A 12,035-nucleotide genomic window follows, 5' to 3' on the forward strand; every position below is an offset into this window, starting at 1 on the left:
TATTGGGTTTTGGTGCAGAAATCCTGAGAACACTGGAGACAGATATCACATGTTTTCCGGTTTATGCTTTCCAATGTTACACAGGCTTTAATCTTGTTTTTTTTCTTAATTTTTAAAAATATTTATTTAGTTTGGAGAGCGAAAGAGAGAGAGAGAGCATGAGCAGGGAAGGGGCAGAGAGAGGGAGACACAGAATCTGAAGCAGGCTCCAGACCCCAACTTGTCAGCACAGAGCCCAACGTGGGGTTTGAACTCATGAACTGTAAGATCATGACTTGAGCCAAAGTCAGACACTTAACTGACTGAGCCACCCAGGTGCCCCTACAGAGAATTTGATCTTAATCAAACAAAATTAAGAGTAATTTAATCTGATAACAAAGTACCTCTCTAAAATGAGAAAATCTAATCTATTACTTCATTTCAAAAGCTCATGCCAAAGGGGACCTAGAACTTTTAGAACTCAGAACTTGCTGCCTATAGTAAAGTCTCAAATTTTTTTGCTTAATTTTTATTAATTTTATTAATTTGCTTAATTTTTTATTAAAAAAAATTTTTTTTAACGTTTATTTGAGACAGAGAGAGACAGAGCATGAATGGGGGAGGGTCAGAGAGAGGGAGACACAGAATCCGAAACAGGCTCCAGGCTCTGAGCTGCCAGCACAGAGCCCGACGCGGAACTCGAACTCACAGACCGTGAGATCATGACCTGAGCCCAAGTGGGCTGCTCAACCGACTGAGCCACCCAGGCGCCCCTAAAATTTTTTTAAATTAAATTCTAGTTAACATACAGTGGAAAATTGGTTTCTACAGTAGAATTCAGTGATTTATCACTTACTTACAACACTTAGTGCTCGTCATAAGACATGCCCTCAATTTCCATCACCCTTCTAGCCCATGCTCTACCTACCTACCTCCTTCACCCTTGAGTTTGTCCTCTATCATTAAGAGTATCTAATGGTTTGTTTCTCTCTTTTTCCCTCCTTCCATATGTTCACCTGTTATGTTTCCTAAATTCCACATATGAGTGAAATTCTATGGCATTTGTCTTTCTCTGACTGACCCGACTAGGCATAGTACACTCTAGCTCCACCCATGTCATTGCAAATAACAAGATTTGATTCTTTTGGTGACTAATGTTCCATAGTATGTATATACTACATCTCCTTTACCCATTCATTAGGCGATTGACAAGTAAGTTCTTTCATGAACCCTGCACACGTTCATGACCACATGCACTCTCTCTCACTTTCCCAAAATAAATGGATGACTTAAAAAATAAAATTGGGGTGCCTGGGTGGCTTGGTTGGTTAAGTGTCCGACTTCGGCTCAGGTCATGATCTCACAGTCCGTGGGTTCGAGCCCCGCATCGGGTTCTGTGCTGACAGCTCAGAGCCTGGAGCCTGTTTCAGATTCTCTGTCTCCCTCTCTCTCTGCCCCTCCCCTGTTCATGCTCTGTCTCTCTCTGTCTCAAAAATAAATAAACGTTAAAAAAAATTTTTTTAAAAATCAAAAATAAAATTGATGTGTGATTACTGTGGTGACTGAGGTTTTGTAGTCTTTTTCTTTTTTTTCTCCAACAAATTTGCTAACAAATTGAAAAAATATTCTGAAAATGTTGTATGTGCTTTCTTTTCGTTTGCTTGCACAAGTTATTTCTTCACATGGCTTAACATCATCATGATCTTGGAGAAGATTTCTGTCATTTCTCTCCATCTTTTCTTGCCTCTACTGATGTTTAGCAGTCTCCCAGGACCACACCCTCAATGTCAGGTTTGATGTCAAAAACCTTCCATGGGCCTTTTTGCTTAGAAGAAAGATGATTCCTATATTTCCATAGCAGAATGGCCTCTAGGGTCTTGGCAATAGCAGTAATCTTGTTAAGGACTGTCATTGGAAACTTGGCAAATTAATAGCTGTTTTCCAATGATGTCTGTCTTTGCCACATTGGGTGTACATTGAGTTGTACAGATTTTATTGCCAAACACGTGATGATAGTCAAGACATTGGTCATTGTCTCTAAAGGAGTCCCACCAACAGTGACAGGTTTTGGGTGAAAAGATGTCTGCCATGGTTTTGGATGCACACTTCTTTGGTATGTCTACAGAGTGGCCAGGGGTTTGTCCACTGGTTGGTGAACACCTCTGCCCTAATCCTCTGCCCTAGTTCTTTTGTGTTTCCCAATGCTCAGCCCTTTTATTGTATTGAACCATGATTCCACTGTATCCAGGACATGTTTTGTCCAGGTAAGCAGTTCAAAATTCTCTCGTCTCATCAGATTCATATAAATTGTATGCTTTTGCACAGTTTACTTGCTTCTTCACCCAGCTCCCATAGAAAGTTCACTACAGAAATTTAAGGTAGATCCTCATGGGTATTGAGATTTCTTTACCAGGTTTAAATCAGGAAAAACCCAAGGGGACATTGCAGAAGTGATTATTTCAGGTCACTGATTCTTCTGCATTGTACCCTGCTGATCATAGCCTTGGAAAATGTTTTGTGACATAAATGGAATAGAATTTATCCCAGACCCTGTGTCAGATTAATGAGTTTTTGACGAGATGATGTACACATGGAAAAATTAGGCAGGGGCCAAATCACAGTCAAACTGCATTCTGGATATTTTTAGGAGATGATTTTCTATGGGTTTCAGTTTCTCCATGTATTATGGATATAGAGGCATTGAAATTTTTATTCTAATTGTGTTTCCATTGATATTTGTGTATAAAAACCTTTTGGAATATTGTGATAGTATCTTGCTCCTGTGTATAGGACAGATTTGCTTATTGGACAGGAAAACAGAGATGTTTCTGACAATGGCAAAGTTTCAAGCAGATATTGTAGATGATATTTTAAGATATTAAGATCCTTAAGATCTTTAAGATGATCCTTTAAGATATTTCCTATGCTCAGAGTCTCACAGGTGGGACACAGACCCACTGCATGTGCAGCATCTGCCTGTATGAATTGTGGGTATGGGGCTGGCAAGTGAAATTAGTGTGATCAAGATGTTTATGGTGTTTGCTGTGTCATGAGCCATAAGATCCTTGGACTTTGGTCTAGGAGTCTCCTGTCTTCTGCCAGGATTGGAAAATTGTTACAGGTCAACTTGTTACACTATAGAATGTGTGTAATCTTAGAATTTTATAGTTGTTGAGATTTTCTGTGGACTTTGTTCAAAACAAAATAGATATTTCTAGGTCTGTTTCTGCTTTTTTGTTCATTCATTTTGCTAATTAGATTATACATATAAACAAAATCACATGGCATTGTTTTTCTCTGACTGATTTCACATAGCATAGTACCTTCTACATCTATCCATATTGTCCCAACATTGGCAAGAAACAACAAAAAAAGTAGAAACAGACCCATATACAATGAACAGCCCATTGGTTACCAGAGTGAAACAGGGTGGGAGGATAAGCAAAATAGTGATGGGAAGTACAGGCTTACCATTATGGAATTAATAAGTCATGGGACAAAGCTACTGCATCAGGAATACATTCAGTGCTATCATACTAGCATTTTGTGATGACACATGGTAGCTACACTGTGGTGAGCATAGAAGAACCTATAGAGTTGTCAATCACTTTGTGGCACACCTGAATTAATGTAACATTTTATACCAAGTATACCTTAAAAAAAATGCTACATCTTCAGAGAGCACAAGTGGGGGAGGGTCAAAGAGAGAGGGAGAGAGAGAATCCCAAGCAGGCTCCACACTGTCAGTGCAGAGCCCAGTGCAGGGCTCATGAACCGTGAGATCATGAACTGTGAGATCATGACTTGAGCTGAAACCTGGGGTCAGATGTTTAACCGACGGAGCCACCCAGCCACCTCTCAAGTATACTTTAATGGAAAGAGAGAAAATATAAAGTAGATACAGATATGCATATACATATACAGGTTCAACTACTTTCTAAGAAGTTGCCTGTAAGGAAAGCTAACCTACTCTCCAAATCCAGCTCATCCTAGGTGTTAATAGTAGAATATAAACTTAGGAAAGCAAATTTCTCTGTAACCCAGAGGAGAAAAAGGTAACTTGCTGGAGAACGAGAGGACACGGAGGAGAGAAGAGTGTGCCTAGCATGGTGGACAAGTGAATAGGAAGACACAGAATAGCCTGGAGTCCTCAGAGTCTGGCAGCCCAGGAGATACATGGAAGAACAATAATTTCTGTGAGAGCTTCTTAAATTGTTTTCCCTGCAGTGCTCTCTCTCCTCTCTCACCATCAAAGTGTATGTAATAATGGCCACATGTCTCATGATGGCTTTTATGTATAAGTGGATTCTTCTGGGAAAACCTGAAAGTGCAACCGATTTTTCTGTCCATGCTCCCATCAGGTAGGGTCAGTTTTTAGGAGGACACCTGAGTTGAAAACAGAAGAGATTCTGCAGCACGAAGCAGTGGGAATGAGTAAAAGTACAGGGAAAACTTGATATTTTTAAAGGTTGTGGAATCAGGGGCAGGGGGGCAAGCTAAGAAATCCAGCACTGTAACCAGAGGATATTTTACCTACATAACTTGTCAGAGAGGGAGCTATTTGCAAGAATGTTTGACATGGTAACTGGAAGAAGGAGAAATAAAAGTGGTTCATCAAATTTACCATGCAAGGGTGGAATCAGGTTGAAAGAGAAGTGAAGGGAGGGAAGGACTCCAGACTGACCTCTTTTGTTCGCAACCCCTTGATTAAGAACCCTTTGAAACTTCATCTTCTGTGATGCAGGCTTGGATTTCTAGGATGGACATAAATTCTGGAGGTTTGACTGCTCAGAAGTGGCAGTGTGCTTCAAATTATGAGGTATTTAGGAGGGGAAATTCTTTTTTTTTTTTAATTTTTTAAATGTTTATTTATTTTTGAGAGAGAGTGAGTGAGCTTGAAACAGGCTCTAGGCTCCGCACTGTTAGCACAGAGCCCAACGTGGGACTCACACTCAGGAACTGTGAGATCATTACCTGACAAGTCAGATGCTTAACCATCTGAGCCACCCAGGTGCCCCGTTGTGTTTTTTCAATACCCTTAGTACCTTGACTAAACTCAAACTGGATTCCATGCAGGCTTGATTCAATCTCTTGGTTCCCATTTGAGGTGTGCTTCTTTCTTCTATTTTTTTCTTTTCTTTTGCTACTAGAAAGGAATCAATTTTTACCATTCTTTGGTTAAACCTAAGAGATCAATGAAATAAGGGAGCCATAGATTGACCCCTGGTATTAAATGAACTTTGCCTGTTACCCTTCTACTTTACTAGATGAATAACCTTTGTACAGAGAGATACCTTGCTATGGGCACACTCAGGAAAAAAGGAAAAACATCATCCTAGGAGCTCCTGTGTGGCTCAGTCAGTTGGCCATCTGAATATTGATTTCAGCTCAGGTCACGATCTCATGGTTTGTGAGTTCAAGCCACTTGTCAGGCTTGAGATGCCTGCTTGAGATGATCTGTTTCCCTCTCTCTCCTCTTTGCCCTCCCCATGCTCTCTCTCTCTCTCTCTCTCTCTCTCTCTCTTTCTCTCAAAATAAATAAATAAACTTAAAAAAAGAGAGAGATGGGGCGCCTGGGTGGCTCAGTTGGTTGAGCATCCAACTTCAGCTCAGGTCATGATCTCACAGTTCATGGGTTTGAGCCCTGCATCAGGCTCTGTGCTGATGGCTCAGAGCCTGGAGCCTGCTTCAGATTCTGTATCTCCCTCTCTCTCTGCCCTTCCCCCACTCATGCTCTGTCTCTCTCTGTCTCAAAAATAAATAAAATTTTTAAAAATTAAAAATAAAAAAGAGAGAGGAGAACAAACCTCCTCCATGACAGAAAATAACTAGACAGGACATGGGTCAGTGTGAGGACTAGGACTTCTATCAACACTCCCAATATATCTGTGTTTCGGTGGAGAAATCCCACAAAGTTTCAGGAGCCCTAGGGGACATTATTAAGTGAGGGAAGTGCACCTACAGAAGATCAGAGTTCCACAGTTTTTGTACATGAGTTAACCTGTCACGTCAGTGTTTCTGGACCAAGTCTTTGCGATTGGGCTGATGGGAATGCAAAGAGGAGCCTGTGAAAGCTTCTGATCACACATGAAAGACAAAGCTGAAGTGCACTAATACAGATTACAGAGCATGAGCACTTTATTTGTCTTGGTATTTGAATAACACAGATATTTTCATGTTTGCAGGTAGATTATGATTTACCTACTCTGTTCTGGGCATTTATTTCACAGCAGTTATTATGTGTCCTTGGAAGAACGTTAGGCACCTGACCCCAATGTGCACCATCACAGGTTTATGTGCTTTATACCCTCCTCTGCTCTCTGCTGGATCCCTACACTATAAGGTTATTATCCCCACCCCACCCCCGACCGCCATTTACCAGTAAGTACCTTGGAAGGATTCACTCATCTCATGTGCTCCTTCCCTCCTATGGTTCACTTTGTTTGTAGACTGCTTTGGAAAATAAAGCGTCTCTCCTGTGTTCACTGGAGATAATGGTGTTAGAAGTAGAGATTATAAATTAGGGCTCCGTCCTGCTAGTTTCCATTTTATTCTGTACTCTGTCACTGGTATACTCTTCCTGATAACTTCTCTGTCGTTGCAGAGGAAAAAAAGACATGCATCATATATATTCTACTAAGCTTAAGTTTGTAAAATATAACTCACCACAAAAGATGAACGAGGGGAAAAAAAAGTTCGATGTTATCAGAGACTCACAAACAGTAGGTATTCCAGTTATATCAGTGTGTGTTTTTTCCCTGTGGCATGTTTGCAAGACACAAAAAACCTTCCTCCACACATAGATTTACAAGTTGTATGGCACCTAAAACATTTCTTAGTTTGAATCACAATAAAAAGTTTTTACTTTGTCATGTTTATTCTTTTTTTTAATTTATTTGTAATTTTTGCGTTTTGTGTTTTATCCTCATTTACGTCATATGTTCCGTGGTATAATTGTGTTTGAACTACCATTTTCACTTTGAAATCTGTTCTGTACCTTCTTTTAGGATTGCAGTCTTTGTGTTCCTCTTAGATGAATTCACAGTCATACAATCTGTGGTAAAGCTCATGCTATACTATTACTGAAATTTTGCCAAGATATTTTTTGAAAGATGAAAAACAATTCTATTGTTCTCCTACATTACTGTGTATTTATGGGTACATTTATGAAAAACTGTCAGAATGGTATGTAGTAAATGTTCATCAAGAATTGTTTCTGTTCTTGGTGTTAGAGTTCATAATTTCCACAGTATTCTTTAAGGTCAAAGTCATTTATGATTTCTTCTCTTTTTTTTTTTTTTTTTTTTTAAATTTTTTTTTTCAACGTTTATTTATTTTTGGGAGAGAGACAGAGCATGAACGGGGGAGGGGCAGAGAGAGAGGGAGACACAGAATCGGAAACAGGCTCCAGGCTCCGAGCCATCGGCCCAGAGCCCGACGCGGGGCTCGAACTCACAGACCGCGAGATCGTGACCTGGCTGAAGTCGGACGCTTAACCGACTGCGCCACCCAGGCGCCCCTTCTTCTCTTTTTTAAATTTCATTTTTGGAATTTAAAAGTGTGGGTCTTGAACCCACGATGTAGGCATCGCACAGAAGCTTGTGAAAAATGTGGAAACTCAGACCCTACCCAGAAATCCAAATCAGAATATGAATTTTAGCAAGATCTTTAGTTGGTTGTCATACACACTAACATTGAAGAAGAATGTCTGGCTCACCATCTCTTTTCCATAATTCTATGCCTGTCTTTATGTCTATAGTACATTATTTTGATAACTAAGGATTTGTAGTATGCTTTCAATCACGACATGTGGTGCCAACAATGTACATTTTCAGGATTATTTTGGGTGTGTGTTATCCTGTGACATGAATATGAATGTTATGGTGGGTTTTGATCCTTCTGCCAAAAATGACGTTGGGATTTTGATACTTTCAATGTTATGTTATTGTTTATTCTGATATCTCAGTTATTTGTTTCTGATTTCTTTCCTCTACTAAATTTAAGCTATGTTTTTTTTTATTTTTTTAACGTTTATTTATTTTTGAGACAGAGAGAGACAGAGCATGAATGGGGGAGGGTCAGAGAGAGGGAGACACAGAATCGGAAACAGGCTCCAGGCTCCGAGCTGTCAGCATAGAGCCCGACGCGGGGCTCGAACTCACAGACCATGAGATCGTGACCTGAGACGAAGTCGGCCGCTCAACCGACTGAGCCACCCAGGCGCCCCAGCTACGTTTTTTTTTTAATCTGCTTCCTTGTGGTGTAATGTTGTTTATTTGAACTATTTTTCTTAACTCAAGCATTTATAACATTAAAATATATTGAAAATGGAAAGGTGGGTAGGAAAAATTGGCAAAAATTAAAAATACAAGTGACGATTAAGAAAACAATATAAAAATAAGGATTCTTTAGGATTTTTTATAGACCATGTCATCTGTGAATAAGGATACTTTTTCTACTGGTTCCTTTAATGTACTTTTATTGCATAACTGTTCTGACTAGAATACCCAGTATTATGTTGAACAAAAGTGATGAAGGCACTTCATAACCTTGTTTCTGATAGGACAAGATTTCAGTCTTACTATTGAATATGTTAGATTTCAGGTCTTTGTACATATATGGACTTTACTAGGTAGTGGTAGTTTCCTTCTATTCCTACTATTGAGTGTTTTTAATCCTGAAATGGTAGCCAATATGCTTGCATTCTTGTTTGGCATGAATTAATAGGATGTCATGTTTGATCTTCATTCTGTTAAGGTGCAGTCTTAAATTGATAGTTTTCCATATGTTGAAACACCCTTGAATTCCAGGAAGAATTCCCACTTGATTATGTGGTAACATAGTGAAAGTGCTTTTGATTCAGTTTGCTTTGCTTTATTGTGGGCTTTCCATGAATATTCCCCACAGATAGTAGTTTGTACTCTTCTTTACTTGTAATGTCTTCCTTTGCTTTGATAACCTGTTAATGCTGGTGTCACAGAGAGTGTATTCACAAACTCTCTTCTCTTCACTGCTTGGAAATGTTTGAGGAGATTTGAAGAACGCTTTCATTAAGTGTTTGTATGAATTATCCAGTGAATCCATTGGCACGCGAATTTTAATTGTTGGGCATTTTTTAAATTAATTTTCAATGTACGTAGTAGTTGTAGCTCCGTTGAGATAGCTAAAAATATTTCTTCTTGATGGGGTCCAGGCAGGTTTTATCATTTTTGAAATTTATACCCCCTTTTCAGTATCTGTTTCTTGGCACATAATTATCCATTGTCACCTCTTAAAATGATTCTTATTTCTATGCTGTCTATTATACTGTTTCATTTGTCCACGTCTGATTTTAGTTGGTCTTCTCTCCTTCATTCTTACTTGATTTGGTTATAGGTCTGTCCAATTTGTTGGGCTTTTCTGAAAACCAACTCTTCCTACTGTCGATATTTTCCTGTTTACTATGTCCTATTTTGTTCATTTCTGTTTTATTTTTAAATTTCCTTCTTCTGGTAATTTGGGCTCATATGGTACTTTCCCTGATTATTGGAGGAATAAGAACATGATGTGTGCTATAGCATGACAATACTACAGAACTATCTGTGAGTATTGCGTACAACTCTATGTGTCCATGGAGGAATGAAGTCCTGATGATTCCTTCTCAGCCATCTTGCTGAAGTTCTCTGAGATGAATATTGCATATTAGAAATTTTCATTATATTCATCTGAGAGGATTAAGTGGAATGATTTTACTATTCTCTTATTTGTTATCTTTCAGCTGTCTTCAACTGGTACTCAGGGCTTTCTGCCAAAGATGTGCATAGAAGCTTCTTTCCAAAAAGTGGCAGGGGATAGATACAAACATAGTGCCTTGAGAATGTACACTTAATGATGTTGGTGATCACTTAATGTTGGTGATTATCAGAGGATTCGTGTAGGAAAAAAGCCCATACACGTGCAATGAACCTGGGAACATGTTTAGTCAGTCATCAAGACTAAATATAAATAAGACAAACCATACTGGGCAGAAAGGTTACATTTGTAAGGAATGTGGAAAATCCTTTAAGTGGCACTCAACACTAATTCAACACCAACAAATGCATACTGGAGAGAAACCTTACAAATGTAAAGAATGTGGTAAAACCTTTCAGTATGGCTCATCACTAAATGGACATAAGGGAATCCATACTGGGGAGAAGCTCTACTAATGTAAAGACCGTGGCAAGGTCTTTAACAACCGCTCAAGACTTACTCAACATCATAGAATTCATACTAAAGACAAACATTACAAATGTGAATAATGTGGCAAGGTCTTTAAGAGCCACTCAATCCTTACTCAACATCATAGAATTCATACTGGAGAGAAACCTTACCAATGTGAAGAATGTGGCAAGGCATTCATCCAGCATTCAACCCTAACGAAACATCACAGAATTCATACTAGAGAGAAACCTTGCAAATGTGAAGAATGTGTCAAGGCCTTTAACCAGCAGTCATATCTTACTCAACATCACAGGATTCATGGTGGAGAGAAACCTTACCAATGTAATGAATGTGGCAAGGCCTTTACCTGGCACTCAATTCTTACTCAACATCACAGAATTCATACTAGAGAGAAACCTTACAAATATAAGGACTGTTGCAAGGACTTTAAGAAGTAATCACACCTTATTCAACCTAACAGAATTCACACTCGAGAGAAGGTTTACCAATGTAAAGAATGTGACAAGATCTGTAATCACTGTTCATCCTTTATTCATTATCACAGATTCTGCACTGGAGCAAACCTTACAAAGTTAAAGAAAGTGAGAAAACTTTTAAGAACCATTCATCCCTTACTTCACATTGGAAGATTTATACTGGAGAATAACCATAGAATTCTAAAAAATGTAGCAAGGCCTTTAAGCAATGCTAAACTCTGAGTTCTGACCAGAGTAGGTATATGAGAGGATTTTTCAAATATAAAAAATTTGGCAAGCCCTTTAATCAGAGGTCAAGCTTCACTCTTCATCACAAAATTCATGCTGGAGAAAAAAACTTACAAAAGCAAAGAATGTGGTAAAACTTTCAGGACTGCTCAACCCTACTCAGCATCACAGAGTTTATACTGAGGAGAAATATTACAAAGATAAAGAATGTAGCGCGGCGCCTGGGTGGCGCAGTCGGTTAAGCGTCCGACTTCAGCCAGGTCATGATCTCGCGGTCTGTGAGTTCAAGCCCCGCGTCGGGCTCTGGGCTGATGGCTCAGAGCCTGGAGCCTGTTTCCGAATCTGTGTCTCCCTCTCTCTCTGCCCCTTGCCCATTCATGCTCTGTCTCTCTCTGTCCCCAAAATAAATAAACGTTGAAAAAAAAAAATTTAAAAAAAAAAAAAAAAAAAAAAAGAATGTAGCAAGCCTGTAGCAGAACTCAGAATTTGCTCAACATCATAGCTGTCTTACAGGATAGAAACCATAAAATAGAGAGAGAGTTGTTGTGCTTGTACCTGGAATTCAATTCTTTTTTTTTTTTTAATTTTTTTTTCAACGTTTATTTATTTTTGGGACAGAGAGAGATAGAGCATGAACGGGTGAGGGGCAGAGAGAGAGGGAGACACAGAATCGGAAACAGGCTCCAGGCTCTGAGCCATCAGCCCAGAGCCCGACGCGGGGCTCGAACTCACAGACCGCGAGATCGTGACCTGGCTGAAGTCGGACGCTTAACCGACTGCGCCACCCAGGCGCCCCTGGAATTCAATTCTTAATCAATATCTCAAAATGCACGCTAGATTTTAACCCCACAAACATAATGAATTAGCAAAGTCCTCCCTATTAAGCATACACTTCAGCATACACCAAAGAGTGCATAAAAGAAAGTATCTTGAAAGATGCAAATATTTGGAAAAGTATTTAACTGAGCATCAAGTGTCAATAAATGACACAGAATTCACAGTAGAAAGCAGTATGTCAGTCTATTCAGACATTACATCCAAATACGTATTATTAAGGATAATACAAAGTTAAACACTTAGACAATGTTTTTGCTGGTATCCTTCAAAAGATAGAGGGGATGGATTTTCATAGGTTTACTAATTTGAATA

General features: G+C 39.2%; 1 pseudogene; it reads left to right on the forward strand.

The window, feature by feature from the left end:
• Positions 1-9,932: 9,932 nt before the first annotated feature.
• LOC122495241 lies at positions 9,933-10,619 on the forward strand (annotated as a pseudogene).
• Positions 10,620-12,035: the final 1,416 nt, after the last annotated feature.

The sequence above is a fragment of the Prionailurus bengalensis genome, chromosome E2 (genome assembly GCF_016509475.1).
Source record: "Prionailurus bengalensis isolate Pbe53 chromosome E2, Fcat_Pben_1.1_paternal_pri, whole genome shotgun sequence".
NCBI classification, from domain to species: Eukaryota; Metazoa; Chordata; class Mammalia; order Carnivora; family Felidae; genus Prionailurus; species Prionailurus bengalensis.